At 48.7% G+C, this 13310-nt stretch overlaps 1 long non-coding RNA gene across 1 annotated transcript; it reads right to left on the reverse strand.

Moving 5' to 3' along the window:
- Positions 1–5155: 5155 nt before the first annotated feature.
- On the reverse strand, positions 5156–12466 carry LOC133749726 (uncharacterized). The gene is made up of 3 exons (XR_009864611.1): positions 12309–12466; positions 9242–9484; positions 5156–6688 (listed from the first exon to the last, which is right to left on the reverse strand). It is a non-coding gene; the product is annotated as an uncharacterized LOC133749726 (long non-coding RNA).
- Positions 12467–13310: the final 844 nt, after the last annotated feature.

The following is a 13310-nucleotide window of genomic DNA, read 5'->3' on the forward strand; positions in this document are numbered from 1 at the left end:
CACTTACCTACATTTGGGCACTCGTGTGAACGGTGACAGCCTGACACCCGTTGTACTCCAGTACAATGCAGACAATGCTACACTAACATCTGTGGGCTTGCCCGGGGCTGTCACTGTCACTGTGGGTAGGAGCACACGCACGTACAAGAGGATGGTCCTACTAGCAGGGTTACAGCTCAACAGCTTATCCTCTGCCCTCCGTACTGCACATTGCCTTCAGGTAAACCAAATTGCAATGTGCTTGTTTTCAGTAAATCAGCTATGGAAATTTATCCCAACAAATTGACCAGAACCCATCTGAGTAAGTTTTGAAATTTGTTTCCATTTCTTGTTTTAATACAAATGCCTGACGGTGTCCATCATCAGGCTGCATGTATGACCAAGTGGCCAGGCCACACAGTGGATTTCATTAGCAAATGGAACTTGAAGGAGTCCACTAAGCGCTTCCTTAGTATTAAGGTAGCACAAGGTTTTTTGTTTGTTTTGTTTTTTTAAAGATTTATTTATTGATTTGAAAGGCAGAGTTGCAGAGAGGCAGAGGCAGAGAGAGAGAGAGGGGTCGGTCTTCTATCTGCTGGTTCACTCCCCAAATGGCCACAACGACTGGAGGTAGACCGATCGGAAGCCAGGAGCCAGGAGCTTCTGGGTCTCTCATGCAGGTGCAAGGGCCCAAGGGCCCTGGGCCATCCTCCACTGCTTTCCCATGCACATGAGCAGGGAGCTGGATTGGAAATGGCACAGCCAGGACTTGAACTGGAGTCCCAGTATGGGATGCTGGTGTCACAAGCAGTGGCTTTACCCAATTCGCCACAATGTCATCCCTGTCCTTCAATTTTTAAAGAGTAATTTATACACTAAGGCTATTAACACTTTGTAGTGCATGTTGCAAATACTTCCTCCAAATTTGTCTGTTGTCTTTTAACTTTGTTTAGGTGTTTTTGTATCATGCAAACTTTTTTTGGTTTTTATGTCATCAAATTTATCCATTTTAAAAATTGTTTCCAGATTTTTAACTCATAGATAATCTTTGCTCACACCAAAGTTAAAGATAATTCAACCATGTTTTCTTCTAATACTTGTTTGGTTTCATTTTTTATTTATTTACTTGAAAGGCAGAGCGACAAGGAGAGAGAAAGAAGGAGAGAGAGAGAGAGAGGTAGATCTTTCGTCTGCTGTTTTACTCACAACATGGCCACAACAGTCACGGCTGGGTCAGGCCAAAGCCAGGAGTCAGGAACTCCATCCAGGTCTCCCTCGTGGGTACAAGGGTACAAGTACTCGGGCTATCTTGCACTGCTTTCCCACACACAGAAGCAGGAAGCTGGACTGGAATTGGAGCAGCTGGGACTTAGACCAGAGCTGAAAGTGGCATCCCATCTCGGAGCACTGGTATAGGTCCCAGCTGCTCCACTTCCCATCCACTTCCCTCTACTGTGTGTGGGGAAGCAGCAGAAGATGGCCCGAGTCCTTGGGCCCCTGCACCCACACTGCTCTCCCCGCCTCTGATCAGCCTCCTTCCAGTCTTCTCCACATCACGGCCAAGATGAGCTTCCAAACATACAGATCTGACCATGTCATGTGCCTGTGAGTGACGGTGGCCGACACACCTTTCCTGTTTTCCCTTTTCCCTTCACCTCTCACAGCTCTCTTCAGAAACATTGGCAGCCCTGTTTTAAAAGAAAACAAAAGTCTTAGTTCTGGAATTCCTTAAGAAAAACACGGGGTCTCATTTCTCAATGTAAGTCACGCTCCCGCCGGGAAGGCACAGTGCAGTGTGCACGCGGTCGCTGCACACATTGGCCTCGGAAGCTCTGGGTTATGTTCTGGACGGGCTGGGATAGGCAAGGGAGGGACTGTCTCTTGAAAATCCACAATGCCATGGCGCTAGCACTCCTGGTCTGGCTGGTAGAGTTCATGGATGCATTCGCTCACTCACTCTCTCCTTTGCTCATTCTCCGAGTGTATCCACTATGTGCCAGCCATGCTCTGGGCACTGGAAGGAGACGGTGGAGACCAGACAGACCTGGTCCCTGCCCTGTCCTCCTGTTGGAGGGAGACAGACAACGAGTGAGAAATAAATAAACAAGGTAACTTCTCATGGCAGGAACAAACAGACAAATATGATTGTCTCCTGGGAAACTAGCGCAAAGGTCTTTGTAGAGAGACATTTGAGTGACAGCAGAAGCCAGCTGTGCAAACCACGGGGGAACAGCATTTCTGACAGAGGGAATAGCAATTGCAAAGGTCGGGTTGTAGGAAAGGAATGTATGGGAAAGAGCTCACTCTGGCTGCCGGGTGGAGAATGGAATTTAAAAACAATTTTTTAAAAATTTCAATTGATTTGAAAAGTGGAGGTAGAGGGAGAGAGCGAGAGCCATTCCTTCTCTTTGCTGGCTCATTCCTCAAATGCCCTGAATAGCTAAGGCTGGACTCAGGTAAAAACCAGGCGCCCAGGACACAATCCAGGTCTCCCGTGTCGGTAGCAGGGACCCAAGTATTTCAACTATCACCTGCTGCCTCTGAGGGTGCACGCTAGCAGGAAGCCAGATGGGAAGCAAAGCAGGCAGGACTGAAACCAGGCCCTCTGATATGAGATGGGGACTATGCAAGCTGCGATTTAATCACTGCACCACGCGTCCTTCCCAGAACATGGTTTTTAAGCGCGTACCAGCGGGAACAGTGGCCAAATCCGCAGAGGTCTGCATTGGCAAAATTTGGAGAAGCGGAATTCCCCTCATTTCAGAGAAGTAGTTTAATTTTGGAGATCACCACTGGAAAATACATTTCCTCTGTGCTTTCTTTACTAGAAGGCTAATGCCTTGGACACCAACCTCCAAAGGCAGTGCATCTTGGAGGCCAAGGGCATGGGCTGGAAGCAGGAATTCTGACCCTAACACACGAGCTTCCCTCTCTACAATGTGGGAACTGGAGTAATCCCACCTCACAGGATTAGCAAAAATCATCCCTGTAAAAATGTTAACCTCTTCCCTATTTACTTGCTACTACAGGTAATCGATTGAGGAATAAATGTGAGGATTCTTTTGACAACAGAGCCATTTGGTTGGAAACGGTTCTACATCCTGCTCAGTTCCTGATTCAAGTGCGTTTCCACCCCGTGAGTCATCTCCAAACCCTTAAAATAGTTGATGTGTTAGAAGTGAACTTTGTTTTTGTTGTGGTAGAAAACTTGTGGTTGCCTTTAATTGGTTTGGAAGGAGAAGATAATTGGGGCAGGGCTGGGGGGTTGCTGGTCGTGGGTGAGACAGGGAGGAGGCTGTGGGACCTCAAGGACCAGCTGGCAATCAGTGCCATTGAGGTCCCTGGGAACTCAAAAATGACAAACTACTCCCACGTAGCCTTGGTCCAACATGGGCTAGTGCTGTTTACAGTCTTTGGATTTCAAAGAGAGTGATGAACGATGGCCTGGGAGAACTTACCACTCAGAGTAATTCCTCTACAAAGTCTAGAGCATCACCAGTGAGGGCAACATGGAAGCGCTGACCCCTACGTTTTAGCACGAGATGGTCCTGGCAGCCCTCCCGTTCCCGTGAAGAATCAGGCCTGTCTCCCAGATGCAATGAAACTTGAGCAAAATGCACTCCAGCAGCGAGTGCGGCGTGCAGAAACCTGTTCCCAGCCACAACACCCGGCTCAGCAGGTCTAAATAAAGAGCAGCCGAGTCCCAGCTCCTCAGCCCCAGCAGCTGAACTTCCCTCAGTGTTTATGGGCAATCCGTCAAGTCCCTGGGCTTCAAACACCTTTGCCCTTGTCAAATCTCCCAGGCGTGGTTATGTAATGAGATGCAAAGATTTTATTCCTCAGGCTTCCTCTTGTAGAAAATGCTACAGATTCTGGGAAGAAATTGTTACGGCCCTTGGGGAGAAGATAAGGTCCCAAGGAACAGCCAAGTACCGAAGACTGTTGTTGAGAGGGAAGGGAGAGGAGAGGTATCTGTCACTCCCGAGACAGAAAAGGCAGGGAAAGGTGGGGAGAGCAGCTTTGCTGCCTCCAGCCTTTAATATCTGCTGAAGTGGTTGTCTCAGACTAGGCCTGGCCCAAGTCGGTTTTTAGTCTTGTAAGGTGGAAACTGGTGGAGGGGCTCAACTTTGCATGGAGTCATGTGCACAAAACCGAGAGGCAGGAAGACGCTGAGCTGGCCGGGCAGCTGAAGTCGGCCTCACAACTACACACAGCCCCGTCCACTCTCTCATTAACACCCCTGAAAGCTGGGCAAGGCCCAGCTCAACAGTCGGGGCCATGGAGAGACTGTGCGATGGGCGTGGCCACCTGGAGCTTACTGAGGCCAAGCAGTGAGAGTACAGAATCCCGGTGTGGTACTTTCTAGTTGATCTTTAGGAAGTTACTTGACTACTTTATATTAATTTTCTTAACTGGAAGATGATAATAATACCTGTTACTGCCTTGGATTGATTAACTAATTATAATACATTTAAAAACGTCCAGCAAAGGGAGCAGGCACCTGAGTCCCACATCAGAGTGCCTGGGTTCAAGTCCCAGCTCTAGCTCCTTACTCCAACTCCCTGACAGTGGTGACCCTAGGAAGCAGCAGGTAATGCTCGGGTGCTTGGGTCCCGGCCATTCACGTAGGAGATCTAGCCCGAGTTCCTGACTCCTGGCTCCTGGCTCCAGCTTCAGTCTAGCCTTCACCATTGAAAGCGCTTTGGACCAGAACTAGCAGATGCAATCTCTCTCTCTCAAATAAACTATCTTAGAAAACTTTTTTTTTTTAATGTTGAGCAAATGTGTGACACATGGAATATTGTTAAGGAATGGGAATTTTTTTTTTTTTTTTAGGCCTGAAGAATCCCAAACCAGGAATAACTCATTGCATATTGATTCAGCTGATAGCCATCCATCTACTAGTCACAAAAGAAACAAGCTGACAATGCATGAATTTAACAGCTCATTTCAAAGTTCATTTATTTAAATTAAAGTTACATATCACACCAATGGATTCTACTTTTTATAACTTTTCAGAACTGAGACTAATTTCCTTTGAAACTCCCTAAAACAGCACTTGGGTCATGTTATTCTCTTCTCCAAACATTTTCAATATTCCTGTCTCTGCTGGGGAACATTGAGACCACCTGGGTATCCTGGGGAGTCTACAGATCTGCCCCTGCTCATACGTGAAGCCTGATCAGAGACCCTGCCACTGGAGCACGTGTCCACTTGCTGGTCCTGAAGAAACCCACTGGAGCCCTAAAGGATGAGAAATTTTAATTCTCAGTGGGGACTTGGAAGAAACAGTCACAAAAGGGGTAATGAGAGGAGGAATGGGCTAAGTGCAGAAAGGGAGCACCTGGGCTGGTGTGGGGGCTGGGCAGACAGGTGGGTAGTTGTCTTATAGGGCTAATGGCCAGACTATTGACTGACAATGAGCAAATGAATACAAAAACTAGGAAACACAACTATAAGAATGAAAATATTCAAGGAGGGGCCCAGAGGCTGACATATCTTCTTAGCCCATCAAATACTGTTCCATTGGATTTAACGTAATGTTCAAATGTTGAGCTGTGATCTGGTAAAAGTGTAGAAATTGGGCTCTGGCAGTGTCACTTGTTTCCCTGGTGTCCATGAGACTGGAACTGGGCCCTTAGAGGAGTGGACGGCACAGCACCAGCCCGAGAAAAGATCAGATCTCAAACATTGAAGTATGGTTTCGACTGAACGTGTCGCATTTTCACACCACTGCGAAGTGGAAAAATTGTGGTTGAACCGCGCTAAAGCGGGGATCCTCTATCTGCAGACTATCTAGAATGTGAAAGTCTGCTTTCCTGGACTCAGGTAGCATCCTTCTCACAGATCATTCTAGGGGAGCTGTTTCTTACTGGAATAGGGAGGAAGGGTGGTAGTGGAAGTCGTTGGCTTGGATAAGTGGGGACTTCCGGTTCCGGTTCCAGAAAGGTAAGGACAAACACAGGATGTCAGCAGAGCAGAGCCAAGGGCTGAGCCTGTCAGTAGGAGCCCCCTGTGGCTGTTCATGTTGAGGTCTCTGGGGGGCGCCGGGAGGCTCTGGTGGTGAAGCTCTCCTGCTTTTCTCTCCTGCACGAAGATCCTCTCACTTCAAGACTCCCGAACAGTTGATTGCTTGCAGCTGTCTTGTGCTGGCTGTGTTTGAGGGACCGAAGGAAGGGACCTAGGTGGCCTGGAGGAGGGGACTCAGCACAGAGAAGCCTGGAACCTGAGCAGGAAGGCTGCATGGTCCGGGGAACGGCCACCCGGAGAGAGAAGTGACAAGCAACCCCAAACCCAGACAGTCTCGCTTCCCTTTCAGCTTAACAGCCCCTCTCCACGTTCAGCACAGCTTCCCATCTCCCTTTCGGCTTTATCCCCTCTGTTCTCCCCTTTCAGAGCGAGGGCACCAGAAGTTAGACCTGGAGGTAACTTTGACAGTGAAACTCTGGGCTCCCACCTCTCCCCTCTGTTCACGTGTTGGGCTACATGGTCTTGCTGTCTCCTTCCAGCCAAAATGGTCCAAAAGTCCGTGCTGATTTTGCAAGAATAAATAGTTGTGGTTCAAATACGTCTCTTGCTCAATTTTTCAGATCTAGAGATTTCGTCACGTAACCGATGCCAAGAATCCGTATCCCAGAGGCCTTCCTCTCATCATTTAAGATTTTCAAGAAGATAATTTAGCCTCAGCACTGGTTGCCAGATTGACAATCTGAAAAACAAGAGGTGAAATCCAATCTGGGTAGAGCCTGTGCCCACTGCTATTTTTAGGGGAAAGATTATTCACCCATATGGGCAGCTGGGAATAGAGCGTTGCTGGGAGTGGGTAGGGATTCAACACAATCTTGCCCCTGAATCTCCTCCTCTCAGAGGCGACAAGGGGTGGAGGATGGAAGGGATGGGCATGGTTCTGGGGCTGGAGGGGTACGATGCTGGGTTTCCCAAAAACCATGGGACTATTTGCAGAGCGATAAAATTAATCCTTCCTTCTAAAAATAGCCCTCTAAGAAACCAGATGCCTGGGTTTAATTATAGTCACCACGTATTGAGTATGTACCAAGGTAACAAGCCATGAAAAGGTTCTTTGCACATATTATGTGGGGCAACCCGGCTCCAACCCCATGAGGCAGGTCTTCCTATTCCCACTCAACAAATGAACATGTGGAGGGTCTGGGGAGAAGTTCAGTTGTTTTCCTTTCCCTAGGTGAGATGTTTCCAGACTGATCTAGTTGCATACAGGAATAAACCCAAAGTCTTGGGGTCCCTCTCCGTCCCACTGAGTCACGGTGTGGGACTGGGGCAGGTGATTCTGGTGCGCGGCCCAGTTTGAGAACTGCTGTGCTAGATGCAGATGGGGACTGGGAACTCCAGAAGTGCACAGTCAGGGCCACCGTCGTGCTCCTTCGGCCTGAGCCTGAAGTGTCCTGCAGCTGCCTTGGACTTCTTTGCATTCCTGGTTTGAGCCCAAGCCCCCTCCCTTCCCTCTCACGTCTCAGCTAGATGTCGCTTCCTCATGGACATGCCTGGACAGGGTGAGATGCCCCTGCACTTTCTCCCAGACGCATCTGGGGCTGTAACAATACATTACGTGAACTTTAACAGTTAATGTTGTTCTCAGCTGTTCGGTAGAAAACACCATAAACGCAGGGGTTAGGCCTCATTTACTCAAAACTGGACTCCCTGCAGCTTATCCAGGATGTGGAAGTCTGGTTGAGTGGAGGAAGGGACAAGTAAATCAGCTGAGAGGGTGGAAAAGCAGAACAGGAGACTTAGGCTTCAGCCCGGTTTTGTGTTAATTTAACACAGGACAATTTACAAGCCTCTCCCCGCTCTGAGACTCTATTTAACTCCCCTGATGAAAGAGAAGCCGGATGAGATTCATGGGTCAAACTTCTCCAAGAATCAGAGTTGCTTTCACAAAGTGAGTCCCAAGCCTTCCCCCAGACAGCCTGAAAGTACTTCAGAAAAGCTCATGGAGGGCCGGCGCCGTGGCTCACTTGGTTAATCCTATGCCTACAGCGCCAGCATCCCATATGGGCACCGGGTGCTAGTCCTGGTTGCTCCTCTTCCAGGCCAGCTCTCTGCTGTGGCCCGGGAGTGCAGTGGAGGCTGGCCCAAGTGCTTGGGCCCCTGCACCGGCACGTGAGACCAGGAGAAGCACCTGGCTCCTAGCTTAGGATCGGAGCAGCACTGGCTGTGGCGGCCATTTGGGGGGTGAACCAAAGGAAGGAAAACCTTTCTCTCTGTCTCTCTCTCATTGTCTAACTCTGTCCAAAAAAACCTCATGGAAAAATGACATTAAAAAACAAGTTTGTTTTGGTGCAAAACAGCTTTGAAACTCATACACAGTTTCTACAGAATATACATTCTTTTTTTTAAAAAAAATTATTTATTTGACACAGAGAGAGAGGCAGAGGTTGAGATCTTCCATCCTCTGTGGCTTCCAGCCCCAACTGGCTGCAACAGCTGGGGCGGGCCAGGCCAAAGAAAGGATCCAAGCACTTCTTCCAGATCTGCCACGTGGGTTCAGGGGTCCAGGCCCTTGGGCCATCTTCTGCTGCTTTCCCAGGCATGTTAGCAGGGAGCTGGATCAGAAGTGCAGCAGCAGGATTGCAACCAGCACCACTATGGGATTCCGGCATTGCAGGTGGTAACTTAATCTGCGACTCACAACACAGCCCCCAGAATACACATTCTTCATGAATTTTTAAAAACCCTTTGTATGCATGGTTTTCAATTTTTTTAAATAAAATTTGTTTATTTTCATCTACTTAAAATGCAGAGCCATGGGTGTGTGGGAACAAGAGAGAGAGAGAGAGAGAGATTGAGAGAGATCTTCCATCTGCTTGTTCACTACCCCAATGTGCCTCAACATTCAGGACTAGGCCAGGCCAAAGCCAGGAGCTAGGAAATCTATCTGGGTTTTCCACGTGGGTAGCAGGGGCCAAGCACCTGAGCCGTCACCCACTGCCTCCAAGGGTGCATTAGCAGAAATTAGGATCAGAGGCAGAGATGACAGGGCTCAAACCAGCGCTCAGATACAAGATCCTGGCCTCTCCAGGAGTGGCTTAACCTGCTGCACCACTTTACAAAAATTAGCACACCGTGTACAGAACACCAGGTGCAGTGAATGTGTAGCTTCATGAATTGTAAGGGGAATGTCCCTTAATCACCACCAGGTCATGAAACAGAGCTTCCACAGGCTCCCACGGAGTCCTACTCCCCCTAAACGTAAGCCCTCCTGTGACTTCAGGCTGTCACTTACCGATCCTCTTTGTAGCCCCGTCACCAAGCTGTGCTTTCCCTATCGCTGCGGTTCAGTCCTGCAGCTCAAAGACGTTTGTTTTGTCGTAGACGTCTCACCAGATTTGCAGGTTTGCTCCCCAGCCCACTCCAACAAGCAGCATTTCACAGGGAGCGGTTCCCGCAGTCTGGGTTTGCTGGACTGCACACTCACAGTGCGGTGCAGCGTGTTCCTCTGAGCCCTGTGTTTCCTGAGAGTTGGCAGCTGAAATCAGAGATTGTATCGGTCTCATTCGCAGTCCCTTTGGCAAGACCATAGGTGGTGGTGTGTTCTTTCATCGGGAGGCACACCATGCTTGCTTTCCCTCCCTGCCGTCCTCCTCCCCGTCCCTCCTCCTCCTCCCTGTCCCTCCTCCTCCTCCCTGTCCCTCCTCCTCCCCGTCCCTCCTCCTCCCCGTCCCTCCTCCCCGTCCTCCTCCTCCTCTCCCTCCTCCTACTGTCCCTCCTCCTCCTCTCCCTCCTCTCAGTCCCCCTCCTCCTCTCCCTCCTCCCAGTCCCTCCTCCTTGTCCCCTGCTCCTGTCCCTTCTCTCGGCTTGCTGCTGGCCACCGTTGATGCTGGTGTTCATGCCTAGATCTATTCATTCATTGGGGCTACAAAATGACGACAGTCTGATTTTAGAATTCCTTTCCTTGACTTTAAGGTGTATTTAATGCTGAAATGCTTTTATGAAGAGAAGCTTTCCCTCATCTACAGTTTGGCTATCCAGTGATCACTGTCACACAGGGAAGGCAAGATAAATTCTTCTTTTTTTCCCTTTATGTATCACTTGTCAAGGTAACACATTACTTCTCTACCACATTGTCTACTTTAAAAAACATCATTAATAGGGGCTGGCGGCCGGTGCCGCGGCTCAACAGGCTAATTCTCCGCCTTGCGGCGCCGGCACACCAGGTTCTAGTCCTGGTCGGGGCGCCAGATTCTGTCCCGGTTGCCCCTCTTCCAGGCCAGCTCTCTGCTATGGCCCAGGAGTGCAGAGGAGGATGGCCCAAGTCCTTGGGCCCTGCACCTCATGGGAGACCAGGAGAAGCACCTGGCTCCTGCCTTCGGATCAGTGTGGTGTGCCGGCCGCAGTGCGCCAGCTGCGGCGGCCATTGGAGGGTGAACCAACGACCTTTCTCTCTGTCTCTCTCTCTCACTGTCCACTCTGCCTGTCAAAAAAAAAAAAAAAATAGGGGCTGGCACTTGGCCATATGGCCACATGGGCACCAGTATTTTCCGGCTGCTCTGCTTCTGATCCAGCTCTCTGCTGTGGGCTAGGAAAGCAGTGGAAGATGGTCCAAGTGCTTGGGTCCCTGTCCCCATGTGAGAGACGCAGCTCCTGGCTCCTGGCTTCACATTGGCCTTTGCAACCATTTGGGGAATGAACCAGCGGAAGGATGATCTCTCTGTCTCTCCCTCTCTCTGTCTGTAACTCTGCTTCTTAAATAAACAAATATATTTAAAAAATCATTATGAACACATATATTTAAATGTAATTATTGGGTTTCAGTCTATTGTGATTATTATTCTTGTCAAAGCTCAAATAGCTCATCTTTGGCCAAGGGAGTCTCTCAAGTAGGCTCCACGGGCTTCTGGACATGTCTCTAGTGGTGTTTGATAGCTTCCACCAGTCTGACTTGAAGTTTGAGGCTCATCTTGTGCATCTCCGCCCTGAACCTGCAATTGGCCATTTCCCCAAGATGCTCTGCTTTATGTTACTGGGAAATAGTATCTCAAGAGCACAATCTGGAGGCTGGCATTGTGGTCTAGTAAGTTAAGCCTCCAACTGCCTTGCTGGCATCCCATATGGGTACCGGTTTGTGTCCTGGCTGCTCCACCTCTGATCCAGCTCTCTGCTATGGCCTGGGAAAGCAATAGAAGATGGTCCAAGTCCTTGGGCCCCTGCACCCATGTAGGAGACCCGGAAGAAGGTCTTGACTCCTGGCTTTGGATTGGCCCAGTTCTAGCCCTTGTAACAATTTGGGGAGTGAACCAGCAGGTGGAAGATCTTTCAGTTTGTCTCTCCCTCTCTCTGTAACTCTGCCTTTTGAATAATAATAACGAGAAAAAAAACCCAAATCTTAAAAAACACACAATCTGGGTACCGGAGAGAATCATAGCTACTTGAGTTTATCATTTTATCTAGGCCTCATCAGTAGACAGTGCTATTATAACATTTTTTTTTTAAAGTTAAAATACTTCTTGAGTTCACACTGATACTTTCAATTTGAATTCAGGGCTACAGAGTTTTCACTTCATTGCTTCCATATTGCATCTTAATTTCCCTTCTTGTACATCCACAGTTGTAGATCTCAAAGACCCTGGCAGTGATGGAATTAGAACATCCCATAGTGATTCATTAACTTTACCCTATATCACATGCATTGCAGTCTCAGAATAACAGTACTAATCCTAGCACCATTAATATGATTAAGAGAAGTTAAAATTTCTTTTTGTACAACGTCTTAATTGATTTTCTGTTGTTATAGCAGGATGCTGCAGTCTGGGTAATTTATTAAGAAGAGAAATGTATTTCTCAATTTTGGAGGCCAGGAAGTCCAAGATCATGGTGTTGGCCTCTGCCTTTAAAAAAAAAAAAGATTTATTTATTTATTTATATGAAAGGTAGAGTTACAGACAGAGGGAAGAAGAGACAGAGAGAGAGGTCTTCCATCTGCTGGTTCACTCCCCAAATGGCTACAATGGCAGGAGCTGAGCAAATTCAAAGCCAGAAGCCAGGAGCTTCTTCCAGGTCTCCCATGCGGTTGCAGGGACCCAAAACACTTGGGCCATCTTCTGCTGCTTTCCAAGGCCATAGCAGAGAGCTCGATTAGAAGATGAGCCACTTGGACTCAAACCAGTGCCCATATTGGATAGCCATGCCGCGAGCGGAGGATTAATCATGGTGCCGGCCCCGTAACTCTGCCTTTCAAATAAATAATAAATAAAATTTTTAAATATTTATTTATTGATTCGAAAGGTGGAGTTACACAGAGAGAGGAGAGGCAAAGAGAGAGAGACAGGTCTTCCATCCGATGGTTCACTCACCAATTGGCCGCAATGGTCAGAGCTGCGCCGATACAAAGCCAGGAGCCAGGAGCTTTTTCTGGGTCTCCCACGCAGGTGCAGGGGCCCAAGGACTTGGGCCATCTTCTACTGCTTTCCCAGGCCATAGCAGAGTGCTGGATCAGAAGAGAAGCAACCAGGACTAGAACCGGCACCCATATGGGATGCCGGCACTTCAGGCCAGGGCTTTAACCCGCTGTGCCACAGTGCTAGCCCCAATAAATAAATTTTAAAAAAAATTTAGATGTTGCACTCATTTGACTCTGTAGTATTGTCTGCTCGTGATCCTTCTCCACCAGGTAACCTTTCCCAGGGAGCTTATGTGGGAGGACATAATTATTAAAGTGGTCCCCAGAAGTGTTTCTTTTTTAAAGATTTACTTATTTATTTGAAAGTCAGAGTTACTACAGAGAGAAGAGGCAGAGAGAGAGAGAGAGAGAGAGAGAGAGAGAGAGAGGTCTTCCATCGATGGTTCACTCCCCAATTGGCTGCAACGGCTGGAGCTGCGCCAATCCGAAGCCAGGAACCAGGAGCTTCTTCTGGGTCTCCCACATGGGTGCAGGGGCCCAAGGGCTTGGGCCATCTTCTAGTGCTTTCCCAGGCCATAGCAGAGAGCTGGATGGGAAGTAGGGCAGCTGGGACTCGAACCAGCACCCATATGGGATGCCAGCAAGGCAGCTGGAGGCCTAACTTACCCGCTATGCCACAGCACTGCCCCCCCCCCCCCACTTCTAAAGCCATACATGCATGGGGCTCCCTGAGCTTGCTTTGTGGATACAGCACACAGCTAAGTCTAAAGTTCTGTCCAGCCAAGTGATGCCCAGGCAGTGTAGAGAAGCAGTATGTTAGTCCACTGTTTGTTACTTTAATAGAAATATCTGAGACGAGGTTCTTGGGGAAGAGGTGTACTTTGTCTCACAGTTCGAGGTTACATTTCTGTCTGGTGTCTGGTGGAGGGAGGTTCATCATGGCAGGTGTGGAGGC

This window comes from Lepus europaeus, chromosome 20, assembly GCF_033115175.1.
Source record: "Lepus europaeus isolate LE1 chromosome 20, mLepTim1.pri, whole genome shotgun sequence".
NCBI classification, from domain to species: Eukaryota; Metazoa; Chordata; class Mammalia; order Lagomorpha; family Leporidae; genus Lepus; species Lepus europaeus.